This window comes from Ovis aries, chromosome 9 (genome assembly GCF_016772045.2).
Source record: "Ovis aries strain OAR_USU_Benz2616 breed Rambouillet chromosome 9, ARS-UI_Ramb_v3.0, whole genome shotgun sequence".
NCBI lineage: Eukaryota > Metazoa > Chordata > Mammalia > Artiodactyla > Bovidae > Ovis > Ovis aries.
Genome location: NC_056062.1, coordinates 90,033,781 through 90,049,002, shown reverse-complemented (window position 1 = coordinate 90,049,002; position 15,222 = coordinate 90,033,781). Strand labels below are relative to the sequence as shown.

Below are 15,222 nucleotides of genomic sequence, written 5' to 3'. Positions count from 1 at the left end.
ACCTAGAAGTAAAGCTTTTTTTACTCTAGTTTAGAATTATTTATTAATACTTTAGGGGCAATTTAGTTTATATTTTTATTATTATAGTATTTTAAAAATATGTTATTATGGAAAAAAAATACTGGTTGTTTGAATCAGCTCTCAGGTTCGATAGAGTGACACTAATGCTAAGCATCATTTCTCTGTATGTAAGAAAACACTCCAAAAATCAAAATATTCTTCATAAACTCTGGAAGAAAGGAAGATGTGAAAGTTGATTGTTCTAAATCATCATTGCAAAAGCTGCCAAGTCTGCAAAGTGAACGATCAGTCAATCTTGTGGTTAAATTCAGTGCCATGACTCTGCAGAATTCAAACAAAGCTATTTCTGGTCTTAGATTTTAATGGGCCATTTGGAACAATCACTCATGATCCATCACTCTGATGTTAAAGTCTAAGAATCCTTATTGTCAATGCTGACATTTCTCTCAGCAGACTAGTGACTCCACCTGAAATTTAGTCTGCCTTGATGCTATATTTAAAGTCCAGGGTCATCACCATCACTGACTTTCTCTGATCATCTTGCCTTATCTAAAAAAGAGTGGTTATAAACACCAGCTATGTGGGGTGCTTGTAAAGCTTAAATAAGATAATGTTTTAAAGTACTAACACAGTGCCTACAATCTAGAAGGTCTCAATAAACTTTAGCTTCTATGTTCTGAAAAAATATGAGGACTTTGTGTATATGTATGCATGATGTTTGTGCTGAGTTAGTTTTTTATCTAGCATCTTTGTTTAGAATGACTTTTTGTCCATAAATAACCATGACTTCAAGGCCAGAGTCTATTTAAAGGTTAAAGACTGCCTGTTTTTATTTTGTTCATTTGTAAATTTGGGGATTCTTACACAAGTTTTCCCTTCTTTCACCAAATCTTCTGAAATTTACTTTGCTATATATAAACAAGATATTCTATATTTCCAGTTTAAATACTTGGCAAGTATTGCAATTTTAACTATAATCCTAACATAGGTTTATTATACATTGTGTGAAATTCTTTAACAGCTCTTTCTATAAGATCTCTTTTAAACTTTTAAAATATTAGTGACAAAAAAGAAGGTGTTGTGTCCCCCAAGGAACTGATCAACTTTCACCTTTCTGAAAGCTAGAACTCTGCAACGGATCCCGATTTCCTTTCTGTCCCTGGCTTCCAAATGCCCATTTTACCATTTCTTGATCTTGATTTCATAGTTCTGTCTTCTTAAATTCATGTCATATAGTTTAATGCAGACAATTTCCATTTTGTGTGTGGGGGGGACATATCTAGTACATTTTATTAAAGAGTCTTCTAGTCACAATCACATGGGTTCAATATGGGTTTCTAGCACTTTTAGGAAAATTTCAAGGTTTTTAGGACATTTCAGAGAAATCCCACATTTTGAAGTCCTTCTTCTTCATTTAAAAACAACTTCATTGGATTTAACTCAAATACTATCAGTTCAGTTCAGTTCAATTCATTTGCTCAGTTGAGTCTGGCTCTTTGCAACCCCATGGACTGTAGCACACCAGGCCTCCCTGTCCATCACCAACTCCCGGAGTTCACCCAAACCCATGTCTGTTGAGTCGGTCATGCCATCCAACCATCTTATCCTCTGTCACCCGGTTCCCTTCTCACCTTCAATCTTTCCCAGCATCAGGGTCTTTTCAAATGAGTCAGCCCTTCACATCAGGTGGCCAAAGTATTGGAGTTTCAGCTTCAACATCAGTCCTTCCAATGAACACCCAGGACTGATCTCCTTTAGGATGGACTGGTTGGATCTCCTTGCAGTCCAAGGGACTCTCACGAGTCTTCTCCAACACCACAGTTCAAAAGCATCAATTCTTCGGTGCTCAGCTTTCTTTATAGTCCAACTCTCACATCCATATATGACCACTGGAGAAACCATAGCCTTGACTAAACGGACCTTTGTTGACAAAGTCATGTCTCTGCTTTTGAATATGCTCATAGGTGGTCAATTAGGAAAGTGGTAAAGGACAACTGGGGTCTCAACCAGAGGTGTATTCTCAGGCAACAAACACTAGGAAAGGCAGGCATGGAAGGCGAGGACCTAGAAGCTGATTTCCTGGACACACTTTGTGTCCTTGAACTCCTTCCATGTACACCTAAGGGCTGTGCACTCCAGTTTGAAGACCTGAAGCCATAATACAGCTTGACTAATTTTTCATAGAAATTAAAGAAAAACTCAATATAAGAAAGAGCATTGGACTGGAAATATTGCCTCTTCCAGTCAGTGGCTCTGAGACCTTAGGCAAGTGATTAAGGCTGTGAAAGCTGATCTCTGATACAGTTGGCAGATAATCCCTAAGTCCCTTCCTGGTATAATGTAGCAATGTATGTTTGCATGGGCAAATCGAGGTCATTTGAGAGGTCTGAACAGAGTCAATGCCTTTAAGCAAAAGCATTGCCCGTCCATGAGGAGAAAAGAGAAAACTGCAAACCTCAGCTGATCTATAAAGAATCAAGAATGAGGACGGGTACATCAATGGAGAGATTATAGGTGTGCCAGGGAACTATAGAGATGCAGACTAAACGTTGCACTCATAAGTCTTTCAAGCATCAGTGTCATCAGAACCATTTGGGTGAAGGGGATTAAAAGGTACGTACTTCCGGTTCAGTTCAGTCGCTCAGTCGTGTCCAACTCTTTGCAACCCCATGGACTGCAGCACGCCAGGCCTCCCTGTCCATCACCAAAACCTGGAGTTACTCAAACTCATGTCCACTGAGTCGGTGCATCTCATCCTCTGTCATCCCCTTCCCCTCTCACCTTCAATCTTTCCCAGCATCAGGGTATTTTCAAATGAGTCACCTCTTTGCATCAGATGGCCAAAGTATTGGAGTTTCAGCTTCAGCATTAGTCCTTCCAATGAATACTCAGGACTGATTTCCTTTAGGATGGACTGGCTGAATCTCCTTGCAGTCCAAGGGACTCTCAAGAGTCTTCTCCAACACCACAGTTCAAAAGCATCAATTCTTCAGCGCTCAGCTTTCTTTATAGTCCAACTTTCATATCCATACATGACTACTGAAAAAACCATTGTCTTGACTAGATGGACCTTTGTTGGCTGCTTTTGAATATGCTATCTAGGTTTGTCATAACTTTTCTTCCAAGGAGTAAGAGTCTTTTAATTTCACGGCTGCAGTCACCATCTGCAGTGATTTTGGAGCCCCCCAAAATAAAGTCTGCCACTGTTTCCACTGTTTCCCCATCTATTTCCCATGAAGTGATGGGACCACATGCCATGATCTTTGTTTTCTGAATGTTGAGCTTGAAGCCAACTTTTTCACCATCCTCTTTCACTTTCATCAAGAGGCTCTTTAGTTCTTCTTCACTTTCTCCCATAAGGGTGGTGTCATCTGCATATATGAATGAGGTTATTGATATTTCTCCCAGCAATCTTTATTCCAGCTTGTGCTTCATCCAGCCCAGCATTTTTCATGATGTATTCTGCATATAAGTTAAATAAATAGGGTGACAATATACAGCCTTGACATACTCCTTTTCCTATTTGGAACCAGTCTGTTGTTCCATGTCCAGTTCTAACTGCTGCTTCCTGACCTGCATACAGATTTCTCAAGAGGCACGTCAGGTGGTCTGGTATTCCCATCTCTTCCAGAATTTTCCATAGTTTCTTGTGATCCACACAGTCAAAGCCTGTGGCATAGTCAATAAAGCAGAAATAAATGTTTTTCTGGAACTTTCTTGCTTTTTCCGTGATCCAGAGGATGTTGGTAATTCAATCTCTGGTTCCTCTGCCTTTTCTAAAACCAGCATGAACATCAGGGAGTTCACGGTTCACATATTGCTGAAGCCTGGCTTGGAGAGTTTTGAGCATTACTTTACTAGCATGTGAGATGAGTACAATTTTGCAATAGTTTGAGCATTCTTTGGCATTGCCTTTCTTTGGGATTGGCATGAAAACTGACCTTTTCAGTCCTGTGGCCACTGCTGAGTTTTCCAAATTTGCTGGCATATTGAGTGTGGCACTTCCACAGCATCATCTTTCAGGATTTGAAATAGTGCAATTGGAATTCCATCACCTCCACTAGCTTTGTTCGTAGTGATGCTTCCTAAGGCCCATTTGACTTTGCATTCCAGGATGTCTGGCTCTAGGTGAGTGATCACACCATCATGATTATCTGTGTGGTGAAGATCTTTTTTGTACAGTTCTTCTGTGTATTTTTGCCACCTCTTCTTAATATCTTCTGCTTCTGTTAGGTCCATACCATTTCTGTCCTTTATTGAGCCCATCTATGCAAGAAACGTTCCCTTGGTGTCTCTAATTTTCTTGCAAAGATTTGTAGTTTTTCCCATTCTATGGTTTTCCTCTATTTCTTTGCATTGATCACTGAGGAAGGCTTTCTTATCTCTCCTTGCTCTTCTTTGGAACTCTACATTCAAACGGGTATATCTTTCCTTTTCTCCTTTGCTTTTCACTGCTCTTCTTTTCATAGCTGTTTGTAAGGCCTCCTCAGACAGCCATTTTGCTTTTTTGAATTTCTTTTTCTTGGAGATGGTCTTGCTCCGTGTCTCCTGGACAATGTCAGGAACCTCCACCCATAGTTCATCAGGCAGTCTGTCTATCAGATATAGTCCCTTAAATCTATTTCTCACTTCCACTATATAATCATTAGGGATTTGATTTAGGTCATACCTTGATGGTTTTCCTTACTTTCTTCAATTTAAGTCTGAATTTGGCAGTAAGGAGTTCATGATCTGAGCCACAGTTCACTCCCGGTCTCGTTTTCGTTGACTGTATACAGCTTCTGCATCTTTGGCTGCAAATATTATAAGCAATCTGATTTCAGTGTTGACCATATGGTGATGTCCATATGTAGAGTCTTCTCTTGTGTTGTTGGAAGAGGGTGTTTGCTATGACCAGTGCGTTCTCTTGGCGGAACTCTGTTAGACTTTGCCCTGCTTCATTCTGTGCTCCAAGGCCAAATTTGCCTGTTACTCCAGGTGTTTCTTCACTCCCTACTTTTGCATTCCAGTCCCCTATAATGAAAAGGACATATTTGGGGGGTGTTAATTCTAGAAGGTCTTGTAGGTCTTCATAGAACTGTTCAGCTTCAGCTTCTTCAATATTACTGGTCGGGGCATAGACTTGGATTACCATGATATTGAATGGTTTGCCTTGGAAATGAACAGAGGTCATTCTGTCATTTTTGAGATTGCATCCAAGTACTGCATTTCAGACTCTTTTGTTGACTATGAGGGCCACTCCATTTCATCTAAGAGATTCTTGCCCACAGTAGTAGATATAATGGTCATCTGAGTTAAATCCACCGATTCCAGTCCATTTTAGTTCGCTGATTCCTAAAATATTGACAATCATTTTTGTCATGCCCTGTTTGATCACTTCCAACTGGCCTTGATTCATAGACCTAACATCCCAGGTTCCTATGCAATATTGCTCTTTGTAGCATTGGAGTTTACTTCCATCACCAGTCAAGTCCACAGCTGGGTGTTGTTTTTGCTTTGGCTCCATCTCTTCATTCTTTCTGGAGTTATTTCTCCACTGATCTCCAGAAGCATATTGGGCACCTACCGACCTGGGGAGTTCATATTTCAGTGTCCTATCTTTTGCCTTTTCATACTGTTCATGGGGTTCTCAAGGCAGGAATACTGAAGTGGTTGCCATTCCCCTCTCCAGTGGACCACATTCTGTCAGACCTCTCCCCCATGAACCGTCTGTCTTAATTGGCCCTAGATGGCATTGCTTATAGTTTCATTGAGTTAGACAAGGCTGTGGTCCATGTGATTAGGTTGGTTAGTTTTCTGTGATTGTGGTTTTCAGTCTGTATGCCCTTGGATGGAGAAGAATAAGAGGATTATGGAAGCTTCCTGATGGGAGAGACTGAGGGGGAAACTGGGTCTTGTTCTGATGGGTGGGGCCATCCTCAGTAAATCTTTGACCCAATTTTCTGTTAATGGATGGGGCTGTGTTCCCTCCCTGTTATTTGAGCTGAGGCCAAACTATGGTGGAGGTGATGAAGATAATGCGACCTCCTTCAAAATGTCCCATGCATGCGCTGCTACACTCAGCGCCCCGAGCCCTGCAGCAGGCCGCCTCCAACCCACGCCTCCGCCGGAGACTCATGGACACTCACAGCAAGTCCCGGACAGTCTCCTGTGGGGTCACTGCTCCTTTCTCCGGGTCCTGGTGCACAAGGTTCTGTTGTGCCCTCCAAGAGTCTATTTCCCTGTCCTGTGTAAGTTCTGGCAGCTCTATGGTGGGGTTAGTAGCGACCTCCTCCAAGAGGGCTTATGCCACACTGGGTCTGCTGCACCCAGAGCCCCTGTCCCTGAGGCAGGCCACCGCCAGTCCGCACCTCCACAGGAGCCGCTCAGACACAGTTCTGTCTCAGTCTCTGCGGGGTCTCTGGGTCCTGGTGCACACAAGGTTTGCTTGAGCCCTCTGAGCATCTCTGGTGGGGATGCGGTTTGATTCTGAATGTGAATTCGCCCCTCCTGCCATCTTGCTGGGGCTTCTCCTTTCCCCTTGGACGTAGGGTAGCTCCTCACAGCCGCTCCGGCACCTACCATCTTACTGAGGTTTCTCTGACCTTGGACGTAGGGGATCTCTTCATGGCTGCTCCAGCAAAGCGTAGCCACAGCGTCTGACGTTGAACGTGGGGGATCTTCCGGTTATAAAATAAATAAGTCATGGGGTAGGATGTGTGGCATGGCGGCTGTGGCTAATAATGCTGTATTTTGTATGTTTGAGAGTTGCTGGGAGAATGGATCTTCAAAGTTCTCATTGCAAAAAGAAAGAATTTTTCTTCTGTGGCTGTGTGTGATGACAAATGCTGAAAAAAAGAAAAATGGAGAATATGAAGAAAAACAATGTCTAAAATCAGAGTCAGGACAGAGGACACAGAGCTATCAATGAAAACAGAATTTAGGAGGAACATGATGGGCGAGTGTTCATCTTACTTATTGTACATACGACTCTTCGGTAGCTTTTGCCTGTGTTTGACCTCACTCAGGATGGTTATTCTGATATGCATGTGCAGCGTTTGTAGTTCTGTTCATTTTACAGGGCTGCAGGAGTTTCTATCTGAACTTTGTCTTCTCTTAAAGCTGGGTTAGGAATCAGTAGTGTGCCTCTCCAGTAGGAAGCTGGAAGTACCAGTCCATGCCATTCTCTCCTTCTTACACATCAGGTTTCTTCACTTTTCTTTATGAAAAATCTATCTTTCTTTCTCTTTTCCTAATGTTATTATTTTCCTTTGTTCCTGTGTCTTCTCATACAATGTTTACTCAGAAACAAAAAAGGGACAGAGCTACATTTTCCCACTTAATTCATTATAATTGGGAAAGCAAAGCTGCAATAGGGTATTGTATATTCTATTCTTAAATATGTCCATAATGAAACTTGTAATCACAAAGAACTATGTATTAAAGATTAGCAGTTGCCTAGAGCCGACTGAAGGAATGGGGGGAAATACGAATTTCTGCTAATAGGTATGGGGGTCTCTTTGTGGATGATGAAAACATTCTAAACCTTATTGTGCTGAGAGATAAACAACTCTGAATATACTAAGAGTCATTGAAATGTATACTTTAAAGAGGTGGATTATATAATATGTGAACTGTATCTCAATAAAGCTGTTAAAAACAAAGTAAACAAAATTTATGGCTAAGAAATAATAATAATTTTTTCTTTGATCAATTCAATAGAAATTGAGTTGAGAAATTATTAGGGGAGTTCTAGGAATGAAGTGAAGTGAAGTTGCTCAGCTGTGTCCGACTCTTTGCGACCCGTGGACTGTAGCCCATCAAGCTCCTCTGTTCATGGGATTCTCCAGGCAAGAATACTGGAGTGGGTTGCCATTGTGTGCTATTTCCAAATGGTGAATTCAGTTTTTTAAAATGTGATACACATGGGGGGAAATGACTTTATTATTTTCCAGGACTTGCTAGATCATTTAGCTTCATTTTTATGTTTTCTCATTTTTGATTGAGGAAACTGGAGCTTCCTGGTACTCACTCTGGATGCATGTGTGTTAAGTTGCTTCGGTTGTGTCTGATTCTTTGCGACTTCATGGACTGTAGCCCTCCACGGGATTCTCCAGGCAAGAATACTGGAGTGGGTTGCCGTTTCCTTGTCCAGGGGATCTTCCTGACCCAGGGATTGAACCCATGTCTCCTGCATCTTCTCCATTGCAGGTGGACCCTTTACCTGAGAGCCACTGGGGAGGCCCTCATTTTGGGCAGTTGTTTAATTATTACACACTTTACCAAAATCAGCCAATTTTGGCTTTAGTTTTCAAAGTGCACACCACTCATAGTGTAGTTCAGTGATAGGTTACTGATGAGAAAACATGCATATTCAAAGCTTTCATTCTGCTTGCTCCACTTAAAGGGAGATACTCTTGAAACAAGGATTTGCAATTTCCCCTATGGATTTCAAAATACCAGTGTGGATCTGGAAACTAGTTTATTATTTGAGATGTGCTTAGGTGAGTAACTAGCATTTCAGTTTATTTCTATCCAGGGGGTTGGAGTAGTGTAGGTTTTTCATTTAAAAAGCCAAGCTCTTTTTTCCTTCCTTTCTGAGAATAGAACTCTACTAATCAGATCTTGATATTTGGGTGAGATTGTATTTCCCAAGTGTGTTCAAAAACATGACATCCTCACCCCATCAGAACACACGCATTTGTAGAGCAAACATCTTTTCTTTCCTCAGATACAGCACATCTTATGCCCAATGCTTGCTCAGTGTCACCCCTTGTGCGTTCACCTCTTAAGAATTAATAGTTTTTTCTTTGCTACCTATTAAATTCAGTCTTAATTCACAACCTCATTAAATTGAGATTGGTTAATTCAAGAGACCTTAAAGATAAGAGCAACATAGCTTTCATCCTTTCAGGATACACTCCCACCTTTTAGACATGCTGTGCTATGCTATGCACACACGCTCAGTCATGTCTGGCTCCTTGTTTTAGACACAGAACTAAAACCTGGGGTTGAATACATATGTTAAGCTTGTTTATCCTGACCACCAGTAGCCATGAAAAAAACTGAACATTTCTTACTGAAGCCTGTCTAGACAGCAGCGTGGAAACTAAAAGATCAACAAGACAGGTGGAGCCAGCCTATAGTATGGCAGGTGTGGTTGTGCTGAAGACTCAAATAGCGAGAGTTGTGACTCTTGAAGCAGGATTTCAGCACACTGGATGAGGGGGAGAAAAATCACTTCTTTTGGCATTTCTTCTGGGAATAAGTGTGCTAAATCCTTCATGGAGTATCCCTTTTATTCCTCACAATTCTTTAGCTTCGAAACAAGGAATAGGTACTCCTACAGTTGTATTTTGTGTATAACAAAATAAAGTTGAGCAACTTGCCACAGGCAAACAGAAATTGGTAGAGCTGAATTCAAATCAAGACTGTCTGATGAGAAACTAGAAAAGAGTAGTTAAACGAGTAAGCTGTGTAGCAAGAGAAGGCTACCAAAGACATCACACCCTGGACTGGACACTTAGAAAGCCTAAGACTTCTGGAAACTAATAGGATTTGGAAGTTCGGCCTGATATTTCCCCCTACTGCTGTTAAAAGGCCAAAAAAAAAAAAAAAAAAAGATTCTTATGTGTAGAAAGACCCTTAGAAATTACCTAGGATACTGAGGTCAATAGAGGTTTAATGATTAGCCAAAGTCACCAAGGCATTTCTGGAGAAGGAAATGGCAACCCACTCCAGGATTCTTGCCTGGAAAATCCCATGGATGCAGGAGCCTGGTGGGCTACAGTCCGTGGGGTCATGAAGAGTTGGAGGTGGCTTAGCGACTAAAAACAGCCACCACCAAGCCATTTGGCTGGAGAGCTAGCACTAGGCTGTTAGGTTTGGGCCCCTCTTTCCAGCACTTTCCACTGCTTCAGTGTAGTGCACCTTGGGTGCCAAACAGCACAGGACAAATACGCAAAGGACAAGCTCTTAGAAGGGAGCAAGACTGAGGCTGGGTCATCGAGGGAAGAGCAGCAAGTCATGGACACAGCCTTGCAGAACAGGCGGAACATATATACATATAGTTATATATATATATATATATATATATATATATATATATATATATATATATATACTTTACTGAAATATAGTTGACTTACAATGTTTCGGGTGCATAGCAAGGTGATTCAGTTACACAAATACACATATATTATTTTTGAAGTTATTTTCTATCATAGGTTATTACAAGATATTGACTATAGTTCCCTATGCTATACAGTAAACCTTTGCTGTTGCATATCTAATTTTTACTTAGAAATCTAGCATTCTATTCATACTAAGTCAAGCAGGTGGATTCAAAATGTCATAATTTTTTTTAGTTTGGCAAATTTCATAAGTTTTTAAAAATATATACATTATGCATATTTATATATATATGTATACAAAAGCTTTTCTACTATACTTGATAAAGACTTGAGAAAGAACTTCAAAAAAAAAAAGAAGAAGAAGAGATGGAGAAATGGAACAATGAAATGGGAGCATGGAATATGAAATAGAAAAAGTGAAGCAAACGAGTTAAAAGTAAAAGATCATCATATAATCCAGCTGTTTTTAAACATGACTGCTCATTAGAAGCATATCTGGAGTTCTGGAGAAAAAAGGCAATACCTGAGCATTTGTATTTTTCAAAACATTTCAAGATAATTCTGATATGCTTCTGGATTTTAAAAAAGTGATTACAGGTTTTTCTATTAGATCCTAGTTTTGGTGACTTAAGAGTTCTATTATTTTCCTGTTGACCAATTGTGATAGAATGGTATTGAGTGAGTAATAGTTACATAATCACAAGAGTAAAAGATGTTTATCAGTTTTCACAATCAATAGCTAGACAAAAAATAAAAGATAATCATAATTGCAAGCCATAATGGAACATAGTTAACAATATAAAATAATTATGTACAGTTTGCGGGGGGGGGGTTGTCAAGCAGAGTGAAGTGGTGAGTGGAAGTACATCCACGCACATGTGTCATGGGCTCAGCCAGCCTATGTCTTTTGGCTGGTGCATTAAATCCATGTACATTTAAAGTAATAATTTATATGTATGATCCTATTACTGTTTTCTTAATTGCTTTGGGTCTATTTTCTGTAGGCATTTTCCTTGTCTTGTTTTCTGCCTGAAGTTCCTTTAGCATTTCTTGTAAAGCTGGTTTGGTGGTGCTCTTAAACTTTTGCTTGTCTGGAAAGCTTTTGATTTCTCCATCAAATCTGAAGAAGAGTCTGGCTGGGTAGAATATTCTTGGTTGCTGGTTCTCTCCTTCCATCATTTTAAAGATATCATGCCATTCCCTTCTGGCTTGTAGAGTTTCTGTTGGGAAATCAGCTGATAGCCTGATGGGAGTTCCCTTGTGTGTTATCTGTCATTTTCCCCTTGGTGCTTTTAATATTTTATCTCTGTCTTTAATTTTTGTCAGTTTGATTACTCTGTGTCTCTGTGTGTTCCTCCTGGGTTTTATCCTGCCTGGGACTCTGTGCTTCCGGGACTTGATTGACTATTTCCTTTCCCATGTTAGGGAAGTTTTCAGCTATTAGCTCTTTAAATATTTTCTCAAGTCCTTTTTCTCTCTCTTCTACTGGGACCCCTATAATGTGATTGTTGGTGTGTTTAATGCTGTCCAAGAGGTCTCTTAGGCTGTCTTCGTTTATTTTGGGGTTTTTTTTTTTTTCTGTGTTCTGTTCTGTGGCGGTGATTCCCACCATTCTGTCCCCCAGGCCATTTATCCATGCCTCTGCCTCAGTTGTCCTGCTATGGATCCTTCTAGCGCATCTGTCACCTCTGTTTGTTTGTTCCTCTTAGGCCTTTGGTAAATGTTTCTTGCATCGTCTCAGTCTTTGCCTCCCTTCTTTCCCCAGGATTCTGGATCGCCTTCTCTATCCTTATTCTGAATTCCTTTTCTAGGAGACTGCCTATCTCTACCTTGTTTAGTTGTTTTCTGGGTTTTACTTTGTCTCTTCATCTGGGACATAACTTCCTGCTTTTTCATTGTGATTAGCATTCTATAATATGGCTGTTGTTTTAGCTGCTGTGAGACTGTGCTTCTTGCTTCCTCTGTCTGCCCTCTGATGGAGGAGGCTAAGAGGCTTGGGTAAGCTTCCCGATGGAGGGACTGGCAGTGGGAAAACCTGAGTCTTGCTCTGCGGGCAGGCTGCTACTGTTAAATCACTTCAGTTGTGTCTGACTCTGTGCGATCCCACAGACAGCAGCCCACCAGGCTCCCCCGTCCCTGGGATTCTCCAGGCAAGAACACTGGAGTGGGTTGCCATTTCCTTCTCCAAGGCATAAAAGTGAAAAGTGAAAGTGAAGTCGCTCAGTCGTGTCCGACTCTTAGTGACCCTATGAACTGCAGCCTACCAGGCTCCTCCCTCCATCCGTGGGATTTTCCAGGCAAGAGTACTGGTATGGGCAGGGCCTGCTAGTAGAGCTTTCATCCAATTATCTGCTGATGGGCGGGGTTGCACCCCCTCCCTGGTAGTTGTTTGGTCTGAGGTGACCCAGCCCTCAGGTCTGCAGCTCTGTGGTAGGGTCAGTGGCGACCTTCAAGAGGGTTCATGCCAAGGGAGCCCTTCCAGTGCCCCGGCCCTCAGTGATCAGCCCTGCCAACCCACACCTCCACAAGAGGCCCTCCAACACTAGCAGGTAGTTTTGGTTCAGCCTCCTGTGGGGTCACTGCTCCTCTCTTCTGGGTCTTGGTGTGTGCAAAATTTTGTGTGTCCCCTCCAAGACTGGTCACTCAGATGATAAAGCGTCTGCCTACAATGCGGCAGGCCTGGGTTCAATCCCTGAGTCGGGAAGATCCCCTGGAGAAGGAAATAGCAACCCACTCCAATATTCTTGCCTGGAAAATCCCATGGATGGAAGAGCCTGGTAGGCTACAGTCCATGGGGTCGGGAAGAGTCAGACATGATTGAGCGACTTTTTTCTTTCTTTCTTTCTTTCTTCCAAGACTGGAGTCTCTGCGTCCCCCAGCCCTGTGGAAGGCCTGCGATCAAATCCCGCTGGCCCTCAAGGTCAGATTCCCCCGGAATTCCCAGTCCCTTTTTCGGGTCCCCAGGCTGGGAAGTCTGACATGGGGTCCAGAAACTTCACAACAGTGCAAGAATTTCCTTGGTATTACTTTTCTCCAGTCTGTGGGTCACCCGCCCGGTGGGTGTAGGGCTTGATTTTCCCATGATTGCCTCCCTCTTTCCATCTTGCTGTGGCTTCTTCTCTGTGTCTGCATGTGGGGTGTCTTTGGTGGGTTCCAGCTAGTTTTTTGCTCTCGCAGGAGGTGAATGCATGTCTTTCTATTCTGCGATCTTGAACCAGAAGGAACATATATTTTTAAAAAGAGGAGAAATCAAGGAGATTTCAAGCAAGAGAAACTCTTTTCTTTCACTGTTCTATCTAACAGACTTACAATATGATCACTAATATCTTCCATGAAATTCCATTGCCATAATCTTTAGTTTTCACCACTACGTGAATGCTCTTTTCTTGTTAATTTAAATACCTTTCCATAAGATTTGCCTCAATTCTCTCCTCCATGAAACCCTACCCAGGCCAATTTAACTGCCAGATTATTCTTTTCTTCACCTGAAATGCCTTCAGTTCTCACAGACAAAATTGACAGCATAGCACCTTGGACGTCTTTACTTGCGCTACAGTAACTCCTCAACTGTGCAGTGTCTGTGAGTCTTCTCTATTCAGACTCAAGGGCAAGACTTCTCTCTTTTACCTCTTTTGTTTCTTAAGGATCTTTTATGTATGTTTTCACAAGCTATTTAACGAGTGGCTCCTAGAAGTCAGGCGCTTGACTAGACGCTGGATACAGAATGGCGAATCAGGCCCTGAGCTGACCCACAATGAGGGTGCAAAAGCAATGGAGGAAAAAAGAATGCAAATTCTTATCATTAGATTACTAAATATTTCATAATAAAAGTTAAACCTTGATTGTGGAGATATTTTCTAGACACAGTCGAAAGCTGTTGTTGTTGTTCAGTCAACAACTGAACAGTCTGTTCAGTCACACAACAGACAGACTGACTGCGATCCCATGGACTGCACACTCCAGGCTCCTCTGTCCTCCACTGTCTTCCCAAGTTTGCTCAGATTCATGTCCAGTGAGCCTGTGATGCTGTCTAACCATCGCAGTGTATGCTGCCCCCTTCTCCTTTTGCCTTCAATCTTTCCCAGCATCAGGGTCTTTTCCAGTGAGCTCTCCACATCAGGTGGCCAAAGTATTTGAGCTTCAGCAACAGTCCTTCCAGTGAATATTCAGGGTTGATTTCCTTTAGGATGGACTATTTGATCTCCTTGCAGTCCAAGAGATTGTCAAGAGTCTTCTCCAGCACCACAATTTGAAAGCATCCTTTCTTTGGTGCTCAGCCTTCTTTGGAATTGGAAATAGTCAACTCTATTTTTTTTCTATAACTCTACCCTTCAGGATATGTTGGGACATGGCAACTAAAACATCAGACACAAATGTCTTGTATTGTGAATGTAATTCTCTATGTGTGACTCCATAACAATTTGATAAAGTAGAATGTTGGAAGAATTTCTGACTATTCATTATAAAGTTGCAAAATTTGTACTCAAAATCCTGTCAAGACTAACTTTTTTTTTTTTTTTTCATTTCTCTGGTTTTTAGTATTCTCGAGTGTCTCTGTGACTGAAAAGCTCTCAATCAGACCTTCAGGGTCAGTTGGTTTGAAGATAGATTCCAGGTTTAAAGATAGATTTCAGAATTGAAAGAGGCTGAGAATAAACCCCAGGGGGAGCCCCTCATTCTGCCCAGACAATATAGATGTATTTTCCTGTAGAAACTAGACACAGAAAAGAAGATCTTTTTCCTCCATTTATACTAGGGAATTGAGAAGAGAGAAATGAATTCATTCAGACATACTCAGGGTCAAGTTTGGGAGAGGGGACAGAGTTCTGGGCCCGTAGTAAATGTTTAATAAACTCTTGGTCATGAGTGCCCTTAAGTCATATGCCCCCTCTCTCTCCTGGGTTATAGTTTTATAAAAGGCTCTCAGTCCCTCTTAACTCTCTGGCTTAGGAGTGCTAGTGCTTGGAGGTTTAAGCTCTGTTCTAGAGTGGCTAGCAGAGCATGCTTAAATACATTGGCACAGGAACCTGCTTTGTATTCTAGGAAGCCGCCTGCACAGGGTGTCAGACAGGTTCGAGAAAACAGATTT

General features: G+C 41.7%; 1 long non-coding RNA gene across 1 annotated transcript in view; it reads right to left on the bottom strand.

Moving 5' to 3' along the window:
- Positions 1-825: 825 nt before the first annotated feature.
- The window catches only part of LOC132657233 (uncharacterized), a 48,479-nt gene continuing 34,082 nt past the window's right edge, over positions 826-15,222 (bottom strand). The window contains exon 2 of the long non-coding RNA XR_009595096.1: positions 826-6,848. This is a non-coding gene — a long non-coding RNA (uncharacterized LOC132657233). The remainder of the gene's footprint in view (positions 6,849-15,222) is intronic.